The sequence below is a fragment of the Eulemur rufifrons genome, chromosome 10 (genome assembly GCF_041146395.1).
Source record: "Eulemur rufifrons isolate Redbay chromosome 10, OSU_ERuf_1, whole genome shotgun sequence".
Lineage (NCBI taxonomy): Eukaryota > Metazoa > Chordata > Mammalia > Primates > Lemuridae > Eulemur > Eulemur rufifrons.
Window position 1 is genome coordinate 8,010,360 of NC_090992.1, and position 21,663 is coordinate 8,032,022.

Sequence of the window (21,663 nt, forward strand, 5' to 3'; positions counted from 1 at the left end):
TTCCTCCTGCCTTACCCGCTTATCGGCCAAGGCAGGGTGTTCTAGGTCAGAAGAACGAGGAAGGCTGTCTCTAGCAAGGCCTGGTGCTGGGTGTGGGAAGGCCCTGATTATGGTATGACTGGTCGCTGGGCCTTCATTTTCATAGCCTCTGACTCCTCATCCCCATCCTCCCCCATTTCCCAATACCTACCAGTCTTCTATGCCTTATCTCTTTCTTCTGCTTCCTCCTCTTCCCAGCCTTGGCCTCTCTGTGTGGGATACTCTCCAGAGTAAGATGGGATCTCTGGCCAGCTAAGAGGGCAAGCAAGGAATGCCCACGGACTCTCCCAGGGCAGCATCCCCCACCTGGACTCCTTGTCTGGCCTGGGCCCCGATCTAGCCCTCAGCCCCAGCCCTCAGCCCCAGGAGCCCTTGTGGGGGGCTCTGGATGGGAGATGGGGTAAACTGGTGAAAGGAGGGTCTGTCCTGTAAGTGGCTTCTCTCTGTCCCCTGCAAAGTTCATACTCTCCCCATCATTGAGCACAGCTCTGAGAAGGGAATCAGTGGCCCAGAGAGAAGAAATCTTCCACAGAGGAGCTGCCCCAGTCTCCCTGCCCCCAGCATGTGCCCGCTGCCCAATGCAGCAAACCCTCCCCGATCTGCTTGCTGGGAGCCATTCAAAGGCTCCTCTGTTCTCCTCCCTTGCTCAGGGCTGAGCAGGATCGGCAGCCACAGAGCTGGGCAGGAAATGCTAATCTCCCAGATGTTCTCCTCCATCCTCCCTGCTTCTACCACCATCAGACCCAAATTCTGCACCAAGTGGTAGGAGCAGAACCGGGCCAGGGCAGCCACACCAGGATGTGCCTACCCTTCTCCTGCTTCCCATTCCCTCCTATCCCAGCCGCTGCGCTGGTCTCCATGAGGACCTGAGACAGGGCAATGTAGATATGGGAATTGCGACCTGTTCTCCGCAGAAGGGAGGGCAGGCAAGAGGGCAGGGACTGGGAAGAGGATGGTTGGAGAGCAAGGGAGGTGGCATCTGAAGAGGAGAGAAGCCACACTGTTGGCCCTGTACCAAACTGGGAGGAGGACCTGCTTGGCAAGTGGAGCACTGGGGGAGGCTCCTGAAGCTGATGGTGCCTGAGTTCCAGCTGAGGCTGTGGCCAGGGATTGGAGCTGAGTGATGCCAGGTGTGGGAGTGGTTGGGATGCTTGCTGTGATATGTGTGTACCTGGGATGGACTGTGCCTAACAGGACTAGGATGCTGTAAGGCCTGGAACTGTAGTGAAAGGCTGTTGTCCCTGAATGCAGCTGGGACACTGCAGCCATGCTGTGATGCTGGTGTGCCTAAGGCTATAGCTAGAGACAATCAGATTACCCAAGAGGCTATTGCCAAGTTGAGTGTGTACATGTGTATGTGTCTGTGGGCATGTGTGCATGTTGAGGGAGGGCTGTAACTGAAATGCTGTTGGGCCTGATGCTATAGGAGTGAGGCTGGCATACCTGACACTGCTATAGCTGAGCTGATTCCTATTAATATGACGTAGTTGGGGCTGTAGCTGGATCCATTACCTCGGTCCTTGGAGATGAGAGGCTGTTGCTAGGAGCCTGTACCTGGGAGGCAGGCTGTTACCTGGGATAAGAGCAGAGCTACTGTTGTGTATAAGACTGTAGCCTGTGATGCTATTGGTCCTGAAGCTGTGGCTGTGATGACAGAATACTGGGGATTGGCTATAGCTAAGATGCTGTTGCCCAGGATTGTGGCTGGGCCGTTACTGTGTGCACGACTCTAGCTGGGATGCTGGGATGTCTGCAGCTATAGCTCTGAAGCTCAGGTGTAGCTGGGAGGCCATTTCCTGGCAATTTAGCTGGACCACGGTTTTGTGAGGGCTGTAGCTGAGAACCCTTTGTCTAGGAGATGAGAAGCTGTTCCCTGGGATGCTGTTCTGGGAGGCAGGATGCTACCTGAGATGGAAGCTGATCTGCTGTTGGAGATGATCTACAGTTGTGCTTAGGATGGACCCCGAGTGGTTGTTGCTGGGTCTGTGACTGGCTGGGTGGGAGAAGGCGAGTGAGTCCTGCCCTGAGGTCTGGGAGATGCCAGGAGCCCTAGGCTGGGCGGGGGCTGCTGCTCTGGAGAGGCTTCGGCAGCTGCTCTGCTGTGGAGCTGGGAAGCCTGTTTTCATTACTGTTTTAACTCTTTTTTTAACCTTGTTTTTCTCTCGGCTGCACTTTCGCTCACTCATTAATTTTGGTATTTTTCTCACGGTGCCTCAGCCCCTGTCACGGCTGCCATGGCAACAGTAGGCAGTGTGCACAGTGCCAAAATATCTGATCAAAAAATAACCAAAATAAGCAAACACCAAGATGACTGTGCTGGGGGCTATGGCCAAGGGAGAGCCGAAGGCTCAGATCCAGGAAACCCTAGGCTCCCAGGGGACCTTCCCTGTCTTCCCCAGGGAAGCTTTGCTGAACCTTCTGATAACCTGGCAGGCCCCTTCCCAAGGGAGCCCCCCAGCATAATCTACCAGGACTCAGATATCCAGCAGTCTCCAGCTTTGCCTGAGGTGGGAACGCTGGGAGAGGGTGAAGGCTGGGGCTCCCTTCCCAGGAGCTGACAGACGAAGCTTCTAAGAAGCTCCTTACCTGCTCTAGCCACACACATCTGCACTCACACACCCACCCCTCTTCTGGCCTTAGGCTTGTTACTCCTTCTCTAGCCCCTAGCCCCACTGGACCACCTCTGTTTTCCTCTTCTCATAGCCCAACATCCTGATGGGATGGACAGAGGGAAGGAAGCTGCCAGCTACAACCCCCTCCCCAACTTCTCAGTGGAGGTACTAGAGAGGGTGACCATAAAAGTACCTTACCTAATGCTCCTAAGCCTCTGGTCACCTTTAGCTTCACCTTCCTAAGGGAGATTCCTAGGCATCCCTGAACACTCACACCCCACTCTGATTTCCCCTTCTATTTCTTGGGAGCCTTGTAGTTCCCTGGAAGCCTCCTCTCAAGTGGGCATGTCCCCAGGAGGGGAAAAAAGATAGAGCCTTATGTGAGGTAAGAAGAGGCAGAGCTCTTGGTATTATCTGTCTCCCTTCTTCAGCCACTGATTTCCCCTCTGAGGGCTTGCAGCACTGGGAATTGGGGGAATGAGAAGGAGCCCCTCAACTCTGTCTCAGTCACATCACTCAATTATATCTCTGTCCCTTCTTCCTGCTGCCCCACCCCCCAATAGTAAAAATCTCACTCCCAAGCAGTTCTCCATCACCTGGTGGGCGTGGCTAGAACTCATCTCCTGCTCCTCACTTTCAATTTCTATCCCCCTCCCCCCAAGAGCAGTAGTGGCCTTGGCCTCCTGGCAGAGCCTTCCCAGCCCGTTTCCATAGAAACCGGGTAGGCTGTGCAGTGCGGGAAGGGGAGGGGAAACAGGAGCGGAAAGGAGGGACCAGGCCTCAGGGGCAGCCACAGATGAAGGAACATGGGCACTGAGAGAAGGGGGGAAGCTGCCTCATCCAAACAGAGGGTGGGACCCTGATTTGGGAGGAGAGGCAAGAGGTAGCAAAAGCTTGGTATGTTTTCTCCCCATGCAACTTGCTCTGCTGCCTCCTGAGGAAGGGGCACAGAACTGTCCCCTCCCCTGGCACAGGGAGGGGGTTTCCTCCCTCCCCTCCTCCTTAAAATTCTTCTTTACCAGAAACTGCCTGATCGGGGATGAATCTCTTCCCCAGGACCTACCAGTCTCTAAGACGGGGACCACTGGATACGTTCCCTCCTCTAAGAGCTCCCTGCCCTCCCCAGCCCAGTGGCTCCTTGATCGGGACGCTGGGCAACCCGGGGGACTCGGTGGCCGGCGCTGACCCCGTGGCGTGCGGCTCTCAAAGGCCCCATTCATCTCTGGGGGCTGAAGGCGCCATTGTCCCCGGCGGGGGGTGGTGTGGGGCGTGATGGGGTCTCGACTCAGAAGGAAGGAATGCGTCTGGAGAAGTTACCCTGGGGGCTCTGGTCTCAAGTCCCCACCAGAGCTCCATCGGGACCCTTTCATGACCCCAGCCCTTTCCCCAGGAGCTCCCAGCAGCCTTCGCGCTTCTGCTGAGGGTGGGGACTGCCGCGGCGCCGGGGAAGCCTCGCCGCACGCCTCGGGTGGCCTCCGAGAGAACCGCGCCTGGGATCGGGAGCTGTCCAGCACCTCGGCTCCTGACGGACCGCTGATTCGCCTAGGTGCCATCGGACTTAGGGGCGCTCAGGGCCAGCCTTGGGGGCTCGGGAGCTCTCCCTTGTGCAAGCTAAGAGCGCTGAACCACACCTGGCCTGGGGGGCTTGGATGCAGCTCAGGATGTGGGATCCATCGGTGCTGAGAACTGACCTAGGGGGCAACCTAACCCCTGTCGTATCTGAGCAGAATTGAAGGGTCAAATGCCACCAGACCACTCCCCTGGAATCCTGTCTCAGACCTGGGCAGGAAAAAAAACCATGAGAGGTCAGGCCCTGCTTTGCCCCCCTCGCCCCCTTCCTTCATCTCTCTCTGCTTCTGTTTCTATTTTCCTCTCTCTCTCCTCCCTCCTCCTCTCTTTCCCTCCCTGCTGGGTTGGGGGCTGCTGAATTATCATTTCTCAGCTCTGCTAATGTGCTCCCCGCTGCGGGGAGGGATCATAATTCTGGGAGATGATTAAGTTTCAAATTGTTTTTCTTTGTGTTGTTGAAGATGAGGCTTTAATATGGTCCCTCCTCAGCCTGGGAGCCTGCCCCCATCCCTCCTCTCTTGGTGCTCTCCTCACTGATAGGCCAGGTTTGGGATTATGTCCTTGGGGTCCCCTCTAAACTTCTATGTGTATGCGGTGCTAGGGAGGGCTGGAGAGAATAGACCTACCCTGACTCAATGGGGAATACATTGAATGTAGTGGTGAGAGACAGTGGTTTTGACGTCAGACAAGTCAAAATTCAAATCCTGACTCTGCCACTTACTACCTGCGTGAACTTGGATAAGTTACTTAAACTATCTAAGCCTCAGTTTTTTCATCTATTTAGTGGGCATACAAATAACTACCTTATAGGGTGTTGGTGAGGATTTAAAGGGATACTGCACAGTGCTTAGCAGAGCGTATGGTTTATGGAAAACTCAGTAAATGTTAGTGGTTGTTACTACGCATGCACCCCACTCTGTGATCCTGCCTCCCCCTACTCCCTTTGTTCTTCAGTTCAGTAAATGTTTATCTAATGCTGACTTTTCCAGGTACTGTACAATACAGATTAAGTTATCCAGGGGTAAAGAAATTGGTTTTCTTGCCTGTCTGTCCCTCAAACACCACTTCATTCACCTCCTTTCAACTTAAGTTCACTCGCATTATTACCTTCCCACCTACTTCCAGTTCTTCCTGCACTATTCCCACTCCATTTTTCCTTCTTTCACTGACGTCTTATCACTTCATCTTGATTCTTATCCTCCTAATGCACATGCATCTTTTACCTTCTACATCATTCTTCATCCCATTTGGGACCATCATAGTGAAAAAAGGGGTTGAGCTTTTAAACCAGAAAATGCTGTGTGTATTAGTGTGTGCACGTGTGTGCCTAAGGAGCACGCATATTAATTCACATTCAACAGTGAGTCTATAGCACACTTCTGAACTCCCACATTTGAACGGTATGCTTGTTTGCCTGTCTGTCCCTATATCTAAGCCATACAACAGTTGAAATATAAGTCTATTTCTTTCTTTTTTTTTTAATTTTCCATGCTAATCTTCTCTGTATCGTTCCAATTTTAGTATATGTGCTGCCGAAGTAAGCACTATAAGTCTATTTCTTTGCCCACTTACCTACCTGTTCTGCCTCTGCCTCTATCTTTTTTGGGATTTGTTTTTGTCATCTTTTTTTTTTTTTTTTTTTTTTTGAGACAGAGTCTCGCTTTGTTGCCCGGGCTAGAGTGAGTGCCGTGGCGTCAGCCTAGCTCACAGCAACTTCAAACTCCTGGGCTTAAGCGATCCTACTGCCTCAGCCTCCCGAGTAGCTGGGACTACATGCACGCGCCACCATGCCCGGCTAATTTTTTCTATATATATTTTTAGCTGTCCATATAATTTCTTTCTATTTTTAGTAGAGACGGGGTCTCACTCTTGCTCAGGCTGGTCTTGAACTCCTGATCTTGAGCGATCCACCTGCCTCGGCCTCCCAGAGTGCTAGGATTATAGGCGTGAGCCACCGCGCCCGGCCTGTTTTTGTCATCTTAAACAGCTTTATTGAGATATTAATGTCACTGGTATACAAAGAACTGCATGTATTTAATATGCATGATTTGATGAATTTGGATATCTTTGTTATACTCTGAATGGGAAAGCTTACTGGTTGTGTAAGAGAGCTGATTTATGACAGTATATTTTTGTGTCTGCTTAACTGGCCTCCCACCTTTCACACACTACTCCAAAATATGGCAACTTGGCATTTGAGAAAACAGCAGAGAAGCAAGGTCACTCTCGCCTGCCCCTCTCCCTTCTTTCCTGAAGCAGGCCAGAAAACCTCTGACCTTTCTCCATCCTCCCCTGAAGTAGGTCAAAAACTCCTCATTCAAGAGTTATCCTCCCTGTACCCAGAGGAAAGGAACATCCTTGTTCTTGACAACACAGAGTCGCCAAGTAGACTCTGAACAAACAGGTATGCTAAGTTTTCCCCAATTTATTACCATTAGATCATACTCCCTTTGTCCAATCATACTTCTGCATGACTGTCCACTCTTAATAAGATATCCCCAGTACACAAGGGGCTTTTCTCATTTTAACCTTCATTGCTCGGTTAGTGCTGGGAAAGTCTTGGAACAGTAGCACCAGCTTGGTGTCCAAGATTAGTGGGTATGTGACTGGAGGTGTCTGGGAAACCAGAGACACCATTTTCACAAACAGCGTCCTTAACTACCTGTGGCAATGAAGGTCTTGCTTGCTTTTGGCTATCTTTTGGAGTTCTTCTGGATCTTGGGAGGACTGAATCTTTTTTGCACTCTCTTTTGAGGATGTCTCTTTCATCCATGGTTAAGTCATAAAAGGCTTATTGGTTTTGGTTCTGAGTCACTTGATAACCACCTTTGGCTTAAAAGATGAAAAAAGATATTTGAAAGTTTTTTTTTTTAAAGAGCTAAAGATCAGGCTGGGCGCAGTGGCTGATGCCTGTAATCCTAGTACTCTGGGAGACCGAAGTGGGAGGATTGCTTGAGACCAGGAGTTTGAGACCAGCCTGAGCAAGAGCAGATCCCATCTCTACAAAAAATAGAAAAATTAGCTGGCTGTGTTGATGTACGCCTATAGTCCCAGCTACTTGGGAGGCTGAGGCAGGAGGATCGTTTGAGCCCTGGAGTTTGAGGTTGCAGTGAGCTATGATGACACCATTACACTCTAGTTGGGGTGACAGAGTGGGACTCTGTCTCAAAATAATAATAATAATAAAAAATAAATAAAATAAAGGGCTAAAGGTCAGAAGTTGGCTTAATTGGAAGCCAATATTCAGAATATGTATATTATATATATTTATATTATAAATACTATTTGTGTGTGTGTGTGTATATATATATATTTAAGGCATCTCTGTTCTCTCTATTGAATCCTTCTTCTCCTATGGAAACTTCTCGGTTTACTAAAATGGCCCCTCCCGCTAACTATATTCTCTGCCAACTCTGTCCACCTCCCTCTTACTGGAACTTCATTGGCCTCTTTGGGAAGCTTAAGATCTCCCCAGATTAACTCCTCTAAGACCTCTTCTTTCCATTTGGTTCTGCTTCTCCTTCCCCCTTTTGCCAGCTTTGGTCTTCCATTCAGGTCCCTCGAATTCTTGACATGTCTCCCTTCTCCCTCCCCTCTCCAGCACCTCAGTTACTTGAACGTTAGGTCCCCTGCTCTCAAGGGACTCTGAGACCTCTGAAAGCAGCCACTTGAGGCTGAAAGAGAAAAAAAAAAAACTATTTGGAAACAGAAATGGATATCTTGTCTACTATATGGGCTTTGGAAGCAGACAGCCACTAGGTGTCTCTTCAGTCACTCACCTAATATTTAGTCCACAGCTTTCATAAGATTGACCTCTGAGAATAGACAAAATATGTCCCCCAAACTTGCATTCTTTCTCTGTGCCTTTGAGATGTAAATTTTCTACCCTGTCTCCTCTAGAACCTGATAGTTAGTTACCTTTTAGAAATACAAACTTCAGGGAGAGGACTGTCATCAGAAAAAAAAAGGAGCTTTTTGGAAACTGGGCAAGTGAAAAATCTTAAAAATTTTTTCCGCAACTATTGGGGAAAAAAAAATTTTTAGACATCTGAGCATGTAATCATAACTTCTTAAATCTGCCAAAACCAAAATTTGTATTGAGATATTTCTTTTATAAACTAGTGAGTTTTTAATTATTGTACCTGTCACATGGCTGAAATTTTTAAATCAAAGCTATAAGATCTTTGCATCTGTCATTTATGTATGTATGTGAGTTTGTATGTTACACATATGTGGTATGTGGTATTTTTTTTTGCCTCTGAATGGTATTACCAAATTCATTTATAAAGTCTCTTGAAGAAATTCTGTTCAAATTGGCCTGGTACAATGGCTCATGACTGTAATCCTAGCTCTCTGGGAGGCCCAGGCGGGAGGATTGCTTGAGCTCAAGAGTTTGAGACCAACCTGAGCATGAGTGAGACCCCGTCTCTACTAAAAATAGAAAAATTAGCTGGGCGTGGTCATGCATGCCTGTAGTCCCACCTACAGGGAAGACTGAGGCAAGAGGGTCGCTTGAGCCCCGGAGTTTGAGGTTGCAGTGAGCTCCACTGACATTCACTCTAGCCCAGGCAACAGAGCAAGACTCTGTCTCCAAAAAAAAAAAAGGAAGGAAGGAGGCCAGGAGTTCGAGACCAGCCTGAGCAAGAGCAAGATCCTGTCTCTACTAAAAATAGAAAAAATTAGCTGGGCGTGGTGGTGCATGCCTGTAGTCCTAGCTGCTCGGGAGGCTGAGTCAGGAGAAGCGCTTGAGCCTAGGAGTTTGAGGTTGCTGTGAGCTGGGCTGATGCCACAGCACTCTAGCCTGGGCAACAGAGTGAGACTCTGCCTTGGAAAGAAAACTAGCTTGGTATGCTGCATACATGGTTCCCTTACAAAGTTGCCTTACAGATGAGTAAGTAACGTCACTTTATGGCAGGCCCAGGAACCTCAGGATATTTGGGGGATTTCAAAAAGAGAGGAACTTTTCTGGGGGATGGAGACACTTGAAGCTCTGACTCAGGTAGGGCAAAGGCAATATATGTAACCTAAACATTTGTACCCCTGTAATAAGCTGAAATAAAAAAAAAAAAAAAAAAAGAGAGGAACTCACCCAAATCTATAGGTATTTCAGGCAAAGTCTGGTGACAAGCCCTTGGCTTGGCTTCCTAGACCCTGAGAGGCTTTTACAAATCCAATCTAAGATTCCTTATGAAAAGTTCCAGCAAAGCAAACTTAAAGAGAGCCTATATGGTCAATCACTATTTTTGCTGCACTTATATAAATAATCACACTGGGTTTAATGAGACTAGGCCAATTTTGCACACAGATTAATCTTATTTTGACCATCTTTTGTAGAAATGGAGGTGATTGTAGAGAAAAAAGTCATGTTTCAGAAGGAAACTATAGTGCACCCGGTACTAGAGTCTAGCCCTGTTCATTGTTTTTGAGGTTTTGTTATCTACCTACAATCTGGACTGGATCCTGAATTCTTCTAGTTTTTTTCCAGTATCTGGCTACAGCTCTCCAAACTAATATTTCCAGTTTTTCTCTCACCTTTATGACTTGGAATCCCTGGAAATTAAAACTGCCTTTTCCCCAAAGCTCTGCAAGCTGAAGCTGGACAACTTGATATAGGCTTCAGAGAAATCCCAATAGTTTATTAGGGCCGGGCGCGGTGGCTCATGCCTGTGATCCTAGCACTCTGGGAGGCTAAGGCGGGTGGATCGTTTGAGCTCAGGAGTTCGAGACCAGCCTGAGCAAGAGCAAGACCCCATCTCTACTAAAAAAAAAAAAAAAAAAAATAGAAAGAAATTATCTGGACAACTAAAAATATATATAGAAAAAATTAGCCGGGCATGGTGGCGCATGCCTGCAGTCCCAGATACTTGAGAGGCTGAGACAGGAGGATTGCTTGAGCCCAGGAGTTTGAGGTTGCTATGAGCTAGGCTGATGCCACGGGCACTTTAGCCTGGGCAACAGAGTGAGTCTCTGTCTCAAAAAAAAAGAAAAAAAAAAAACAATAGTTTATGTATGAACAATTTTTGTTCCTGTTGCTGTATGGGCTACTCAGAGAGTTCACCAGAACACCTCATGAAAATTGCAAACCAGGAAAGTCTATCAGATTACCACTGCCTGTCCTCATTCCACCATCTCAAGATGCTTTGAGCTCAAATTTAAAAATCTTCCTGACCGGCTGCAATCTGGACTCAGAAACTGAGTTTATAGTTTGCTCTAACCATTAACCTTTCTTTTTCTTTTGTTTTCATAGAAATACCTCTTATTAAATGCCGGATTGATCATACTACATAGAGGCCTAACTTTAGTGGAAGCCCACCTGCAACCCACCCTCACAACTGAAATGAGACACAGCTGTTAACTGTTTAATTGGGATGACCTATTCCCGGGACTGAGAGACTAAGTCGGTGGATTATGGGATAACCTGCCAACTCAGTTTTTGAGCTGTGAAACTTCTTAGAAAAGTTTCAGATGGGAGAATGATGGGGTTCAGGACGCACTACCACAAAATGTGGCATATTGCCATGTGAAAACACAGCAGGGGCAGGAAGGCCACTCTCACCTGCCCCTCTCCCTTCCTCCCTGAAGCAGGGAAGGTCACTCTCTGATTTTTTCCCTCCCACCTTTCCTAAAATAGGTCATAAAATGCTCATTCCAGAGATACTATTCCTGTACTGGAGGAAAGGAACTTCCTTGTCCTTGAAGACAGAAGAATCTGAACAAACGGGACTTCCGACGTCCCCCACTCCCCAGTTTATGACCATTAGATCATACCCCCTTTGTCCAATCATACTTCTGCATGAGTGTCCACTCTTCCTCAAACCTAAGCATAAAAAATACACAGGTTTTTCTCTTTCTTTGTGTCTTCATTTCCTCATGGAGTCTCCTGTATCATGTAAATCTTTTATTAAATAAATTTATATGTTTTTCCCTTGTTAATATGTTTTTTGTTCTAGGGATCTTGGCCATGAACCTAGCAGTGAGTGAAAAAAGAATCTTTTCTCTCTAACACTGGCTTTTGTTTGTTTGTTTGTTTGTTTGTTTTTTTAGTTTCTCCAAGAAGTCATTTCACAACTATTTGAGGGCCTGGTTCAGTGCAGGAAACAGAAACTACTCTAGGTATATTAAACCCAAGGGAATTTAGTATAGGGAATTAGTGCTTACAAAATCATTGGAAGAACTTATGGAATGGACTTCCTAAAACTTGACCAAGAGAGCTAATATGTTTGCCACAATCAGTAAGGTGGGGAATCAAAGGGCCACCACTGCTACCCAGGAATGAGGAAGCAAAGATAAGGAAGCTGGCATGGCTGTTACAGGAGAACCTTATGTATCCAGGATCCTACTTGCCAGCAGAAAGGAGGCTTCTTCCTCTTTTATGCCTTCCAGTCACACAAGTGCACCTAATTGTAAGTGAGTCAAGGAAATGTATTCTAGCTTTCCAGTCTTTGCTATACACTAGAGGAAAGCAGGAACAGAAGATGCATGCCGATTAACCATATTCAACAATAGCTTAGACCCTGCCCTTTATGAGTTCAGAGACTAGAGGAGCTAACGCCACCATGGATGCAGGTTCAAAGGATGAGCCAGAACGTGTCTGTTTCAGACCAAGTTTCAGCAGCATAAGTCTGGAACCGTAGTAATCTCAAAATGATTCCAGACCTAACTTGGAGTGATGGAGGTCAGGCTCTGAGAATCACCAGGGGGATGGAATTGTGAAGTCAGCTCATGGGGAAGAGAGGGGAACAGAAGAGACCATGACCCAATGTCAAAGACTTGAAGTTCTCACTTCCTGCAAGGGGCTGTACACAATAATTCAGGGCCCTGAATACAGCCCCAAGAAAACAGGGTCCACCCACAGTGGCAGCTTCTCTCTCACACTGGCTGGTTTTTGTTTGTGTGGCCCTTTGTGACTCACTTGTCACCTGCCTTTAGACCATGATTCTGAAATGGGCCCCCGGGATCACCACTGGAAGAGAAGCATAGAGGGAAAGACTCAAAGTGGGCCCATCTGCCAAGCAGGAGAGCCGGGCACCCAGGAGTGTTTTGCTGGGGAACATCAAGGAACTGGTGCCTTCTAGCTGTCTGTATTTGCTTCCCCTGCCGTTCCAGGTGTTTTGACATCTCTCTTCTTCTCGGACTCCAGGAATCAGGAGCCAGGTCCTGGTGGTTCTAAGACAAGGGAACAGTGGCAGCTTCCAAGATCCCAAATAAGTCCCAAGTCCATTAAATGGTACCAGTTTATACCTTTTGAGTATGTGAGTGGTCCAGCATCTGTTTATATCCGTTGAGTGAGTATGACATCTCCTCAAGGGTGTCTCCTCTGGGGCTTAAATGGAAGGTAATGTATCCTGCTGGTTAAAAGCTTGGCCTCAGAGCCTTGTTCTGGCTCCGTTGCTTCCTATTTGTGTGAGCTTGGGTCAATTACTTGTTCTCTCTGAGTTCGTTTCCCACCTGTAAAATGGGAATAATAGTACACTTACCTCACAAGATGGTTGTGAGGATTAATTGAGATAATTATATATAAATATGTATCAAGTGCTTAGCCCATTTCCTGGCATATAGAAAGCTTTCGATAACTGGTAGCTGATATTTGTTATTATTATAAATAACATACGTTCTGAGCAACAAGCATCTTCCACCTTAATTGCCAGGAAACATCTCGAAGAGGGGGTTCCTTACACAAAGGTTGCTCTAGAACTTTTAGTTACATTCTGGAAAAGGGGGGAGCCAGACCAGGATGTCCCTCAAGCCTGTTTCCAGCTGAGAAATCTCCACCTCTTTCAATCCTAGTGCTGTCCCTGTGTGGTTCACTGGACATCTGAACATGCCCCCAAGGAGAGTGATGTGGTGTCATCCTGACAGATGAGAAAGGGAGAAACTGGTGATATTCAGAGGCCCAAGATCAGAAGGGTTTGGAACCATCTGTTCTGACCTTTTGTGTCCCTTTTCCTCCTCCTCTGCTCTCCTTTCCCCAAACCCTCCAATTTCATTGAAGTTTTATTGAACGTCTATTCTGTGCCAGGCACTGTGCTGGCACTGGGGTATAGTGCAGAGCAGAGAGAAAGCCCTCAATCAACTGGAGCCACAAACTATGTAAATATAATTACACAAACAATCATTTAATTACCATTTTAATAGGCGTATCCAAGGACAATGACAAAGAATAATGAGAGTGGATAATGGAGGAACTTGCCCTCCCTCATTAGTGGGGACTAGGGGGTGAGCAGGGAAGGTCTGATCAGACCTAAATAATGAGAAAGGGTCAGCCAGCCAAGGAGAAAGAAGTTCCCTGGGCAGAAGTGAGTTCCTGCCAAAATGTTAGATGAGAACTTTACGGTGTGTTGCCTTGACTGGAGGTATTTGATTCTTAACTGAGGACTCCCAAAGGGATAAATATTTAATGGTAGGATCTTTGAGAGGCATGTAACCAGCTGGTAGGGCCAGGAGGCCTTCTCATCAGCCCTCAAACCAAACTGCGTGGCCAGGAGGCCTATCTCTGGGTACACAGTGTATAAGCAAGTATGTGTGTGTGTAGGAGTATCAATGCATGTTTGTGACTGTGAATGTCAGTGCAGGTGTATATGGATAAAGGCAGAGCTGTAATTCATAATTTTCACATCTGGGCCAAGCAACAGAAATATATCTTGAAATTCAGGGATATGCCACCTTATGGGGGAGGTAGGGAAGAGCAGAGAAGGAACACTATTCCCCAACATGCACATTTGGGTTTCCTGCCTTTGACCTTAGGCATCTCAGATCATCCACTTCTGCCAAGTGTCAGAGACAAACTAGCTAGCATTTCTAGAGAAGCATTGGTGTTAAAGGTGGGGGGAGGAGAAAGCTTTAAAATTTTCACAGTCTTTTAGAAAGTCATTCTTTAAAATGTTGGCACCCTCCATATTTTTGTTCCTGGGCCCCTGGTGAGTGCACCTTAAGACTCTGAATGTATGTTTGCATATATGTGTGTATATGTTGACTGTATGTACTTATGTGTATATGCATAGATGCTTGGGGACTACAGCGCAAATTGTGTTAACTAAGAGTCCCTGTAAATTTGGGGCCAGCTCATGTGTTCCTGTTCTTATCCCCTCCCACTTCATGTGCTTAGCCCCTCCCACTATGCCTATTTCCCCTGCTTTCACGAGAAGCAGAGGCTGGGATTATCTTTCCATCAGGGCTGAGTTCCTTCATATTAACAAGAGGCTGAAAATGTACTGACCGCCGCAAGACAAACAGAAATAATGTGCTCACATTCACCTCCATTCCACAAAGCAAGTGGAACCTGGGCCCATTGCAGTGAATGAGCTTCAATAATTCATCCCAGCTGCTGATGTGGTATTGACATAAAGCTAATTTAACACTGGGGGAGCCCGGGGAAGTGAGGAGCAATTATGCCTTCACCCGCAGCGTGGTCACTCTGCTAGCTCTCTGGCGTGGGGCTGCAAAGCAGAATCCCAGAATAGGAAAGGAGCTGGGGAGGTCACCTGCCCACTTTCCTCCTTGCAGGCAGCTGACTTTCTGAAGTTGTTAGCATGGTATTCTATTTCCTTCTTGATGATATTCTGGAATAGAGACTTCCCACCCCCATCTCCAGATCTGAACTTCTCGACAGTCAAAGAGATGCTAGACAGACCAAGGTCTCTCCTGTATGTCTCTCCATGGAATCAAAACCACTGGCACTTTCTATGGGGTATGAAAGTTGGACTAGTGAGGCTGAGGTTTTTGTTGGTGAGGACACCTGTGGTTGATATCTTAATTTGCTGATAAGAAAACTGAGGCTCAAAAATGTTCATCACTAGTCCAGGGTCACCAGTTCCAAGGGGGTAGAGCTGAGATGTACACCAGGTCAATCTGACTATGAAGCCTATGCTCTCTCTTAACCAACTCACTGTCTACCCTCTAAGGTATGTTCAACTGGTATAACTAGAAAGCCAGTAATAGCTCAGTGGCTTAAGAAATATAAATGGTTATTTCTCTCTCATGTAATGATCTGAGGAGAGTGTTTCAGATCAGCAGGCAGTTCTGTTCCACAGTCATTAGAAATCAAGGCTACTTCAGGGCTTTGTAGGATGCATGTCTGAGGCTGCATTGCTGCCATGTCTGAGATCCAGCTGGTAAGAGAGTGGGAGCATGTGCAAGGTTTATGTATTTGTAAAGTTTTAGGGAGCTGGCTTGGATGTTGTCCATATCACTTTTTTACTAAGTTATCATGGCCATACCTTGCTGCAGTAGAAGCTAGAAGATGTAGACCCTGACTGGACAGCCACATCCCAGCTCAATTCCATTGCTAGGGAAGAAGGGGAGAATGGATTTTGGTGGGCAATTAGCCATTTTGCTACAATGTATTACCACCACTCCCCAATTACTTCTGAAGTTATTAATTGACTGCTACTTTGACTAATAATTTCCCCTTCTTTTCTATCCTTGGCAACCTCAAGGATAAATCATGGAACTGATAAGTAGGGTTTAGTTCAAGAAGAAGGCAATGGTTTCATTCTATATGTTTTTTTGGCAAAATGAACAGAAGCATCCTCCTATACCATCCAATTTTCTTCAACAGACATATTTTAAGGGCTTACTTTTCATAAGGTACTAAGCACATGCAAAGGCATCATGCCTGCTTACCATGCATGGGATTTCCAGAAAACAGCATGCATGAATGAAGGGTTAAGAGCATGTGCGCTGACAGGGTGAGCTTAGAACCAACTCTTAGAGTCTGAGATATCCAGCCGTGTCCACCCTGCAAGGAGAGTCCCGTGGCACATGCAGAGAAGGATGGGGTATACATAGGGAAGAAATGTGTATTCAGTGCATGCCTCACATATAATTGTGCGACCGAATAACTTCACACCTTGGGTGATCTCTGTAGACTACATTCTACTGAGGACTAAATATAACAGCCCTGGGTCTTAGCAACAATAGGTCTTAAAGGGCTTGGTCTGTGGCTTACTTTTTTTTTTCTTTTTTGAGACAGGGTCTCACCTTGTTGCCCAGGGTGGAGTACAGTGGCCTGATCATAGCTCACTGCAACCTCTAACTCCTGGGCTCAAGTGATCTTCTTGCCTCAGCCTCCTGAGTAGCTAGGACTGTAGGCACGCACCACCAGGCCCAGCTAATTTAAAAAAAAAAAACTCTTTTGTAGAGATGGGGTCTCACTATATTGGCCAGGGTTTTCTCAAACTCCTGGCCTCAAGCGATCCTCCTGCCTCAGCCTCCCAAAGTGCTGCAGAAAGTGACCTACACCTGGCCTGTGGCTTACATTAGAATGGTCCTATTCATTGGTCTATGAGTCTCTGATACCTAGAGGGCATCCTTAAATAGGAGGGGCTACCCTGGAAGAGGGTGAGTTCTCTGTGTCTGTCAGGGAGGCCTTCCTGGACTAGGCAAGAGACTAGATGAGATGACCTGTAGGTCCCTTCCAAATCTGGGCCTATATTCCAAGGTTAAATGAATATTGTTCTAAAGTCTTAGATATTCCAAACCATTAACTTCTAGTCTCTTCTTCTGCCTAGCAGAAAAGAGGGCTCTCTCTTTCTGCCAGGCAGATAGTCTTATCTTGGGAAACCTGGAGAAGCAGCTAGCGTCGGGGGTCTAGGACGTAGGAGAGGTGGTGGGATAGGGTGAGGATCAGAAAGACCTAGGAGGTATTTCCTGGCTCTGCTGTAGTTGGGCAACTCTCTTAACTACTCTCAGCCTCAGTTTCCTCATCTGTAAAATGTATCTGTATCTGAGCAAAAAGTAATAATTATCCCTATTTTATAGATGAGGAATTCCAGGCTCAGAGAAGTTAGTTTGCTCAAGAATTCACCATAGAAAGCAGTCAGGATTCCAACCCATGCCGTCTGACTCCAGAGTTAGAGTTCTTAATCACTAAGGATCACTGTTGGGGTGGGGTTGTGCAAGATGGGGGTGGGAGGGAAAACTCTAACACTGCAGTCCCCAACTCCCAGGCTGCAGAGCAGTCCAGGTCCGTGGCCTGTTAGGAGTCGGGCAAGCACATCAGGGGGTGAGGGAGGGATCTAGGTTCTAGGTTGTGCACACCTTATGAGAATCTAATGCCTGATGACCCGAGGTGGAGCTGAGGTCGTGATGCTACCGCTGGGGAGTGGCTGCGAATACAGATTATCATTAGCAGAGAGGTTTGACTGCACAATACATGTAATGCCTTGGATCATCCCCAAACCATCCTGGCCCCCACCCCACCCTCGTTTGTGGGAAAATTGTCTTCCATGAAACCGGTCCCTGGTGCCGAAAAGGTTGGGGACCGCTGCTAACACATGTAATGCGGACATCCACTGTTAGATGTTTCCCTGATTTCCAAGTTGTTAAAACAGTAGTGTGTTTCAAGCTGAAGGGCAGGCGGTATTGTGGGTGGGCAGGAAGGATGAGAAACAGAGACTAAATGCGACCCGATTCTCTCACGATGCTTCTTTCTCGGGTTTACAGCCTTGGGCAGGCCCCAGGAAGGGGAACAGCCACATCAACACAGGCCTAGAGCGCCTGCCCCCCAAGACGAGGACGGGATGCGGAGCAAGCCCTCTCTGCGGGATGCTTCTGAATCTCCCTTCCCCCAGCAGCCAAGGTTTGCAGGAGGGAGGAGGGGGTGCAGCGGTTGCCACAGTTTATGTTCCTCCAGAGCTTCGGAGCAAGATTTCCCCCAAAAGCCATATTAAATAAATAAAAGGAAATTCAGCAGATGGGAACATGAATCAATGAAAACTCCCATATGAGTGCAAAGATTTATGTCAAAAAACAAAACATCAACATCTGGGAGCTGCCGCGTCTCCTCTTGGCTGCTCGTTTGGAATGGATTCTCGGTGTCGCCTGCCGCCTCTTTCTAGCCCTGGGAGAGGACAGAAAGAAATAAAGAATGAAGCCCATTAAAAAATAGTCCTTTTTAATCAGAACCGAACGCTGTTTTCCCCCTCAAGGCTGGAGCGAACGTGATGCAGGAAGGATGAGGAACAGCGGGGCTGCGGGCTCGGCCCCGGGATCGCGGGGCGCGGGAGCCCCCTGCCGGGCGCGGATGGGGCCCTCCCTCCCCGGCCCGGGCCGCTCTCCCCGGGTCGGTTCCCTCCGGGCTTCACAGCTGCGGCGGCCGCACGAGCGCGCACACGCCGGCGCCCCCCGCACTGCGGCCGCGCTCCGCGGCTCTGCGGCTCGGTGCGGGGGGCCGGCACGTGGGTGCGGGCCCGGCCCGGGGCGACGCCGTGGGCGCCAGCGCAGGCAGCCAAGCCCGGCGCCCCCGCGCTCATCGGGCCAGGGCGAACCTGTGCGTGGGTTCCCCCAATTCCTGGGGGAGGCAGGCGGCGACCAGCGGGGAGAGAGGAACCCAGGCAGCACTGTGCTGTGCCGGTAGAAGTCTGCACTTGGCTCTGAGGCCGGGCCACGCAGGGGGAGGGGCGGGGGGCCTTACGGGGGAAGGCGTTGGAGCCTGATATCTGGGTTCAAATCTCAAAGGCCAACTGCGGGACCTTGAGCAAGTTTACCTTCCTAAGCCAGGGTTTCATCATCTGTAAAATGGGAATAATAGCACCAGGTTCCTAGGGTAGTGGTGAAAGGTAAATGAGAAAACATGCAAAGCACTTAGCACAGTCGTATACATAAAATTGAATAAATGTTAACTTTTATCATTAGGATAAAGGCTCAAATTCTCATCATAGCCTAAAAGGCTCTGCATAACCAGTGCTCACAGCTCTGCAGCCTTAGACAGGCCCTGACCCTCTCCATCACTGCGTTTCAGCTACGTTAATCTCGTCTTCCACCCAGCAGCCTAGTTCCCTTCTCTTGCCTCAGGACCTTTGCATTGCTGCCCCCTCTGTGTGGAAGACTCTTTTCCACCTTCAGCTTCACCCCAGCCTGCTCTTCCTTTGGACTGTTTCATTGTTACATCATCCAGGAAGCTCTTCCTGATGCCTCCCTTCCCAAAATGCAGTCCCTCTGCTCTGTGCTCTCACAGCAGCCTGGGCTTGTCCCGACTAGCAACGTTCCCAGTTGAAAGGTATCATCAGTTTTGCTGTATGTTTAACATCCATCACCCCCTGGACAGTTCACTCCATGAGGGAGGCCAGGAGCCCAGCCTATCGCATTCATTGTAGTATCCCCAGCCCCCAGGACGGTCACTGGCCTAGGCTCTCCATTTGTGGTGAGTGACCCAGGGTGGATAGTGGAACTCTGAGGCCACTCAGATGCTCCTCTGGGTTATCCTTGGTCTTCTGTGTGTTTCACCAGTTCCTTCCAACAATAAACATGCATTTGTTAAGATCGTCTGTATGCCAGGTCCTGTGCTGGGCACCAAGGACACAGACCCATACAATTCTCTCTCTGACCCAATGGAGCTCACAGTCCAAAGGCAGAGGTGGACATGCAAACGGAGAACAACACAGATGGCCTAAAGACAGCAGTCGGGGTGGGGGGGGAGTGGAAGAGGGGTGGCTGTTTCTGCAAAGACAGGGCCCTTGGCTCCAGGTGGTATAAATGGAGTAAGCTAATTGCTTTACCTGCATTATTTTACTAAAACTAGCTACTATGAGATAGGCCTATTATCATCCCTATTGTATAGATGGGGCATAAAGAATTTAAACAGTTTGCCTAGGGTCACAAAGATAGTAATGGCAGAAACAAGATTCAACAGGGGCACATTCTGATTCAGAGCCAGAGCTCTGAACAACTTGGCCACGCTGCCTCTGAGCAAACGGCTGTGAGGTTACCCCACCCCACTCCCCACCGCCCAGGACTCCAGTTCTGTGCGTGGTGAGAGTGCGGCGCTGCCCCTCCCAGGTTCCTGCCAGGACTGCTGCCACCCAGGAGCAGAGAGGAAGTGGGGAGAGCAGGGCTGAGAGGCAGGAGAAAGCTGTAGCCCTGCTTCACACATAAAGCTTAATGAGGAACATTCACAAGGGTGGCAAAGGGGACCTGCGACAGCTCAGCTAAAAACAGGTTCTGGCTTCTGCGCCGCCAAATCCCCAGCGCTTGAGGGTGGCCCCAGCCTAAAGCCGGCTTGATGCTCTGAGGGTGTTGCTCTCACCTTTTTCACCCACCTCCAAGCTCCACTGGTCCTGCTACACGTCCTCTCACCACCCCGGGCTTTTTCTAAAGGCTGGATTCACATCCTCCATTTGCTCTCTTAATGGCAGCCCTGCCTGCCCTCTGGATCCCAAGAGTCTGGCAGCACAGGGTTTCGAGGCCTGCAGGGAACTGGTCTTCAGGGTCTTCTCCACTGAGGCCCGGCTGAGGTCAGGTGGGGAGCATCTTCAAGGATGTGATGAGACCATCTGTCTTTTTCAGGTTCCCCCACCCTCCAGTGCTCAGAAAGTTGCACCTTCCACCAGTATCTGGAGAATTTTGACAGATGGATTTGAGGTCCCAGCAGGACATCTAATGGAAAAGTCTAGCAGTCTACACAGGACTGGAACTCAATGAAGAGGACAAAGGCAAGGCTAATAATTGTTACCATTTATTGAGTCCTTTCTGTGTGCCAGGCACTGTGCTAACTAAGCACTTTACATGTGCTCCATTTCCCAGATGAGGAAGTTAAGCTCAAAAATTCAAGTAAGTTTCCAACATTCACACAACTAGAAAGTAGCAGACGATTCCAACCCAGGTCATTGAAACTCCAGAACCCAAGCTCTTAACTACTATACTCTCATTCAGGAGTCAACAACAAGAAGGTGTTCAAGAAAATAGCACTAGAAAGAGAACTGGAATGTGGACAATGCTTGCACTAGGGGTCAGGAGGAAGAAGCAATGACAGAAACAGAAGAATGACCAGGAGGTAAACAAACACGGGAAATGCCATACTGGGCAAGCTGGAGAGGAGATGGGCTCAAGGGCCTGGTGCAAAAGAGGGAGATTTTTACAGGACCTGGTGACTGGCTGGGTGTGGGAGTGTCTGACACCTTTGGGGTGTCTGTGCAGATCATGAGAAATCTAGAATGAAAGCTAGAGAGAAAGGGCTCACTTTGTCAGCCCCTGAGTCTATAGTTCTGGTCTTTCCTGGGTTCCAGCTGCATCCTGCCCTTGGGGTCCATTAGATGTCCCCCACCCCTCTGTATCCTAATAAAACTTTTTCAAAATCTAGCTTCAGTGAGTTTCTAATATTTGCAACAAAAGTCAAAACTAATGTGGGGGAGGGCACAGAAGGAAGAGTTGAGGCAACAGTGAGTTCAAGATTTCTTTCCTGGATGGCTAGGGAAACGATACGATCCACAGAAATGAGGAAGCGGGGTGATGAGGTTGTGTGTGTAAGATTTAAGCAGTGGACGGTCAACCGAGTCAAGTGTTCTGGGTCAAGGAGCTGGATTGAGCAAAGTCCCACTGGTGGGTAATGAGGTGGTCTTTGATGACCCTAGCGACCCCTGTGTCAGAAGAACAGGATGGAAGCTGGGAGACACGGCTGAACAGCGAGGGAGTCGTGTAGGAATGCAGCGTGTGAGTTAATTAAGCA

The 21,663-nt window shown here is 48.3% G+C and overlaps 1 protein-coding gene and 1 pseudogene across 1 annotated transcript in view; one reads left to right on the forward strand and one right to left on the reverse strand.

Moving 5' to 3' along the window:
* The window catches only part of RNF14 (ring finger protein 14), a 362,683-nt gene that overhangs the window by 275,909 nt on the left and 65,111 nt on the right, over positions 1–21,663 (forward strand). The gene's annotated exons all lie outside the window — the stretch shown is intronic.
* Positions 5,669–5,765, reverse strand: LOC138393292 (U6 spliceosomal RNA; annotated as a pseudogene).